Source organism: Desmodus rotundus, chromosome 6 (assembly GCF_022682495.2).
Source record: "Desmodus rotundus isolate HL8 chromosome 6, HLdesRot8A.1, whole genome shotgun sequence".
Classification (NCBI taxonomy): Eukaryota; Metazoa; Chordata; class Mammalia; order Chiroptera; family Phyllostomidae; genus Desmodus; species Desmodus rotundus.
This window is the reverse complement of record NC_071392.1, coordinates 39,256,951-39,263,106: the sequence shown is the minus strand read 5'-3', so window position 1 is coordinate 39,263,106 and position 6,156 is coordinate 39,256,951. Positions and strand designations below refer to the sequence as shown.

At 35.4% G+C, this 6,156-nt stretch overlaps 1 pseudogene; it reads left to right on the top strand.

Annotated features, from left to right (window-relative positions):
• The first annotated feature begins 582 nt into the window (after positions 1 to 582).
• LOC128781258 (10 kDa heat shock protein, mitochondrial pseudogene) lies at positions 583 to 771 on the top strand (annotated as a pseudogene).
• The last annotated feature ends 5,385 nt before the right edge of the window (positions 772 to 6,156 follow it).

The following is a 6,156-nucleotide window of genomic DNA, read 5'->3' as shown; positions in this document are numbered from 1 at the left end:
TTAAGGAGGGTTGGCCTAACTCGTTACCCCACATTTAACTTTTATTTACATCTCTTCTCAGCATCTTTTATTCTCTATTTTCATCAAAGGGTCCTATGCAAATGTAGCAGGTAGAGCACAAAGGTAAAGTTTTTAACTTGTTCATTTTTTGGTGGGATGTTGAACTCGGGCCTCAGTTATGGAATATTCCTTCTTGGGCATACCACACATGCCCTGACCCTTTTGAGCAAATTATTTAAAGCTTTACTAAGGGCAGCATTTTAGAGTTTTACTATTTAAGAGCCTTCTGTGTCTTCTGGCCTATACTTATACTGGATGATGTTTGTCCTTTAAAGTTTCCAGTGTTAACTCCCACTTCCTGGTCGACCCTGAGTCAGTGGCTGCTCAGAGCTGTCTGGCCCAACTGGGGCCATGCCAACACAGGTGCCCTCTCTTGGGAGAGGAACAGGCAGTGGAGGCAAAAGCACCTGCACACTGGGCAGCCTACTCACAAGTTCAGATGTCCAGTGGGCAGGGCTGCCTGTGGATGTCTCCTTGCAGCTGCTTTGGGCGAGCAGAGTAGGAGCTGTGAGGGTCAGGGTTATGGCAGGACAGGCATCTAGGAAGTTTCCCCTCCTTGACCAAATGTTAGTGGAAAAGAGTCTTACGCTTCCAGAAAGATCTGAAGGGAAAGTATTACAAGCAACAGTTGGAGATAAAGTTCTTCTTCCAGAATATGGAGACCCCGAAGCAGTTCTAGACGACAAGGATTATTTTATTGAGAGATGGTGACACTCTTGGGAAGTGCGTAGACTGCTAGGTCACTGTTGAAATCACATGAAGCTGCCCATTCCACTGAAGTTCTGAAATCTTTCATCATGCCAACAGTTTGTGTCTCTTCTACAATAAACCAATAACATCCAAACTACTGACATCCAGTATCTCTGAAAATTTAGTTTCACTGTACTAATATAGACATTTCCAAATAAAATATATTTATAAATGTCCAATATGAAAATAATAGCATAGTTGACAATGTGGGAACTTTGCTACCAACTAAAATTTCTTTTTTCCATAATCCTGAACAAAAATAAAATATTTTAAAATGCATTGCCTTGCAGTAGTGTATCAAAGTTAACAGTAAGTCAGTTCAGCCTTCATTCAAGGCAGGAACTCATCTTTCTCTGCTTGTTGCTTTCATCTTTTCCTTTCCCCTTTGGAACTTTTCCCATTGCTAGCCAAACACAGGCAGCTTCTTCCTTTACTAGTCTTATCAGGAAAGTAAGTGCAAGTATATCAAGTATAAGCTGTGTATACACATCACAGAGACAATGCAAAATACAATAACTGAAGATTTCTATTTACTGCTGTTTTACGGCACATCAAATACCAAGAACAGACACATAATTCAGTCACAAATGTGAAACAATTAATTTTGCTTTAATTCACTGGCAGAAAAATAATCTTTTTCTTTCTCTCTGTGTGTAAGAGATAGGCACATCATAATAGGCACAAAATAAAGAGTTGTTGATTGATTTCAAGTCAAATAAACTCAACAGGCATGATTGAATGCCTATTACATGCCAGTCACTTTTCTAGGTACTTGTGGTAAGTGAGGAGAACGAAGATCTCTGCCTCATGGAGCTTACATTTTAATAGGTGGGGTCAGATGATAAATACCACATACAGTAATTAAACTATATGGTTTCTTAGGAGGCTAAGTAAAATTGTCCAAGAAAATCAGAGCCTGACAGTAGTTAAAGTGTCAACAAACAAAACAAAACAGATTTTACCTAGGATCTATTGCAATAGAGGAGAAAAGACCTCAGTATGGAACTGTGTTCAATTCAGAACACAACAAGGAAAATGGGAATCTATAGCTCGGGGGCAGCATGGTGGTGGGGGAAATCATTGAATGAACATACTAAGATGAAACATCAGGGGTAAAAGGAGATTTCTAGCTACACTAACTTGACAGGATTCTTGTTGAAGGCAGGCCAGGGTGATCAGATATCACCCGGGGATGGTGAGGGTTGAGGAATTTGATCAGACATCAAGTGTGATCAGTTATTGAGGGTGGAGGATTCTTGCTAAAACTGGGCTCTTAAGGGGGGAAAGAAAAAGGCCTAATGATAGAGCCCAGTCAAAAAAGGGCTCCGAGGAGCCTACCTAGATTTAGGTCAAGGAAGGAGTTTTTTAACTAGGAAAAAAGGAAAAATTAGAGAAAAGCAAGAGGAATTAGATGGGAAAGATGTTACTGTATTAGAATGATCAGACTTCTGTGAAAAGGTAGAATTTGCCAAGCCATATCTCAGCTTAAAGGAGAGTTTTCCAGTTGAAAGGAAAAGCCAGAAAAAAGGTTTAAGGAGAGAGCCCCCAGCAGGTTACAAAACCCACAAGAAAGCCAGCATGGCTGTAGCAGAGTAAGCAAAAAGAATAGCAGATGTAGTCACAAAATGGCTTCCTTCACTAGTTTCATTCCAGAATTAGCAATGAGTTAATTGATAACATTTCTCTTTTTCAAAAATTACTTTCCTGAATAGCAATAGCCAAATGAATATGGGAACTATCTTGATATTTATCATTTCCCATGATAATGTTAATGTTAAATGTTTAAGGACATATACAACCTGAAAGTGAAGATATGGAAAAAGATATTCCATGTGAATGGAAACCATAAACAAGCTGCAATAAACAAGCTGCTATTTACGTGAGGCAAAATAGACTTTTAGATAGACAATTTTTAAAAAATTTTTATTGTTATTCAATTACAGTTGTATGCCTTTTCTCCCCATCCCTCCACCCCTCCCCAGCTGAACCCACCTCCCTCCCCCACCTCCACCCTCCCCCTTGGTTTTGTCCATGTGTCCTTTATAGTAGTATAGTAGTTCCTGTAATCCCCTCTTCCCACTGCTCCCCCCCCGCTATTGTTAGATTGTTCTTAACTTCAATGTCTCTTATATTTTGTTTGCTTTTTTCTTCTATTGATTATGTTCCAGTTAAAGGTGAGATCATATGGTATTTGTCCCTCACCGTCTGGCTTATTTCACTTAGCATAATGCTCTCCAGTTTCATCCATGCTGTTGCAAAGGGTATAAGCTCCTTCTTTCTCTCTACTGCATAGAATTCCATTGTGTAAATATACCATAGTTTTTGGATCCACTCGTTTGCTGATGGACACTTAGGTTGCTTCCAGTACTTGGCTATTGAAAACTAAAAATGGAACTGCCCTTTGACCCAGCAATTCCGCTGCTGGGATTATACCCTAAGAACCCTGAAACACCAATCCAAAAGAACCTGTGCACCCCAATGTTCATAGCAGCACAATTTAGATAGACTCTTAATACGAGACAATGGGGTAATTATATAATAACCAAGGGGTCCATCCAACAAGAAACATAACATGTATAATTATTTATGCATTTGACATAGGAGCACCTAAATGTAGAAAGCAGATATTAACAGGCCCAAAAGTAGAATAGACAGCAATATAATAGTAAAGGACTTCAATACTCTACTTACATCAGTGGATAGGTCATCCAGACAGAAGGTCAATGGAGAAACTCTGGACTTAAGCAATGTATTAGGTCAAATGACATTCATAGACATTTACAGAACATTTTGTCTAAAAGCACAATATACATTCTTCTCATGTGCACATGGAATATTCTCCACATCAGATCACTTAAATTAATACATTTCAGAAGACTGAAATCACATCAAGCATCTTTTTTGAATAAAAATGCTATGAAATTAGAAATCATCCACAAGAAGAAAACTGGAAAATTCACTAATATGTGAAGGTAAAACAACGTGCTATTGAAAAAAAGAGAGAAATTTAAAAATATCTGAAGACAATGAAAATGGAAATAAAGCACACCCAAATGTATAAGATGCAACTAAATCAGTTCAAAGAGGGAACACAGGAATAAATGCCTACATTAGGGAACATAAAAATCTCAAATGAGCAAATTAATCCTGCATCTCTAGGATTAGAAGGAGAAGAACAAATGAAGTCTAAGGTTAGTAGAAGAAAATAAATAACAAAGATCAAAGTGGAAATAAATTAAATAGGGATTAAAGAGAAAATAGAAAATACCAATGAAACTAAGAGCTGGTTCTTTGAAAGCATAAGCAAAATAGACAAAACTTCAGCCAGACTCAATAAGACAGAAGAAAAAGGACTCAGATAAGTAAAATCAAAAATAAAAGAGACAATACAACTGATACCACAGAAATACCTAGATCATAATTAGCTACTATGTAAAATAATACACCAACAAATTAAACAACCTAGAGAAGTGGATAAATTCCTAGAAACACACCTACTAAAATGGGATCTTGAAGAAATGGAAAATCTAAGCAGACTGATTACTAGTAAGGAAATTCAATCAGTAGCCACAACATTCCAACAAATGAAAATTCTAGGACTAAATGTCTTCACTGATAAATTCTACCAAATATTTAAAGAAGTAGCACCAATTCTTCTCAAATCGATACAATAAAATAGAAGAGGGGGAAACGCTTTGAAGTAATTACATGAGGCCACTATTATTAACTGATACCAAAATCAGACAAGGACACTACAAGAAAACAGAATTTTAGTCAATATTCCTGATGAACATAGATGTAAAAATTCTCAACAAAAAATTAGCAAAATGAGTTCAAAAATACATTAAAAATATTGTAAACCATGATCAAGTAGGATTTATTCCGGAGATGCAAGAATGGTTTAACCTCTCAAGTCAATCGATGTTATATACATTAACAAAATGAAGGATAAAAGCATATATATGCAGTAGACACAGGAAAAGGTTTGACAAAATTCAACATTCATTCATGATAAAAAAACTTTTAACAAAGTGAGTATAGAGGAAACATATCTCAATATAATAAAAGCCACATATGCCACGCCCATTGCTAACATACTCAATGGTAAAAACATTTTCTCTTAAGAAAGCAAGTTTTTCTTTCAGATCAAGAACAAAACTAGGGATGTCCACTTTTACCACTTTTATTCAATTGCTCTAGGAAGCGCAATTAAGAAAGAAAAGAAATAAAATGCATTCAAGTCAGAAACAAACAAGTGAAATTGTGTCTATTTGCAGATGACATAATATTATATATAAAAAACCCTAAAGACTCCACCAAAAAACTATTAGAGCTATTGAAAGAATTAAAAAAAACAGCAGGATACAAAATCAATATATAAAAATGAGTTGTATTTCTGTACACTAATAACAAAAAATCAGAAAGAGAAATTAAGAAAACAATTCCATTTACAATAACATCAAAAGAATAAAATGCCAAAAAATAAATTCAATGAAGTTGGTGAAAGACTTGTACACTGAAAGTTAGAAGACATTCATACAAAAAATGAAAAAAAAACACGAATAAATAGAAAGGTAGTCTGTGATCATGGATTTGAAGAAGTAATATTGTTAAAAAGTCCATACTACCTAAAGCAATATACAGATTCAATGCAATCCTTATCACAGTTCCAAAGACACCTTTCACAGAAATAGATTAAAAAATCCTAAAATTTTTTGAAATCACAAAAGATCCTGAATAGCCAAAGAAATCTTGAGAATGAAGAACAAAGCTGAAGGCACCTTGCTTCCTGATTTTAACATACATTTCAAAGCTATGGTAATTAAACAGTATGGTATTAGCATAAAAACGGACACATAATCAGTGGAACAGAGAGCCCTAAAACAAATCCACACATATATAGTCAATTAATTTATGACAAAGGAGCCAAGAATATGCAATGAGGGAAGGACAATGTCTTCAGTAAATGACACTTATAAAACTAGATAGCCACATGCAAAAGAATGAAACTGGATTACCATCTTGTACCATAACAATCAACTCAAAATGGATTAATTGAAGTTTAATATAAGACTTGAAACCATGAAATTTCTAGAAGAAAATATAGTGGGTAATCTCCTTGACATTAGTCTTGGATTTGACAACAGAATCAAAAGTTAACATGAAACTAAAAAGCTCCTATACATCAAAGGAAATCATCAACAAAATGGAAAGGCAAACTTCAGAATGGTAGAATATATCTGTATATTATGTATTCAATAAGGGTTCATAGTTAAAATATATGAAGAACACACACAACTCAATGAAAAAAATCTAAAGATGGGCAGAGAATCTGAATAGACATTT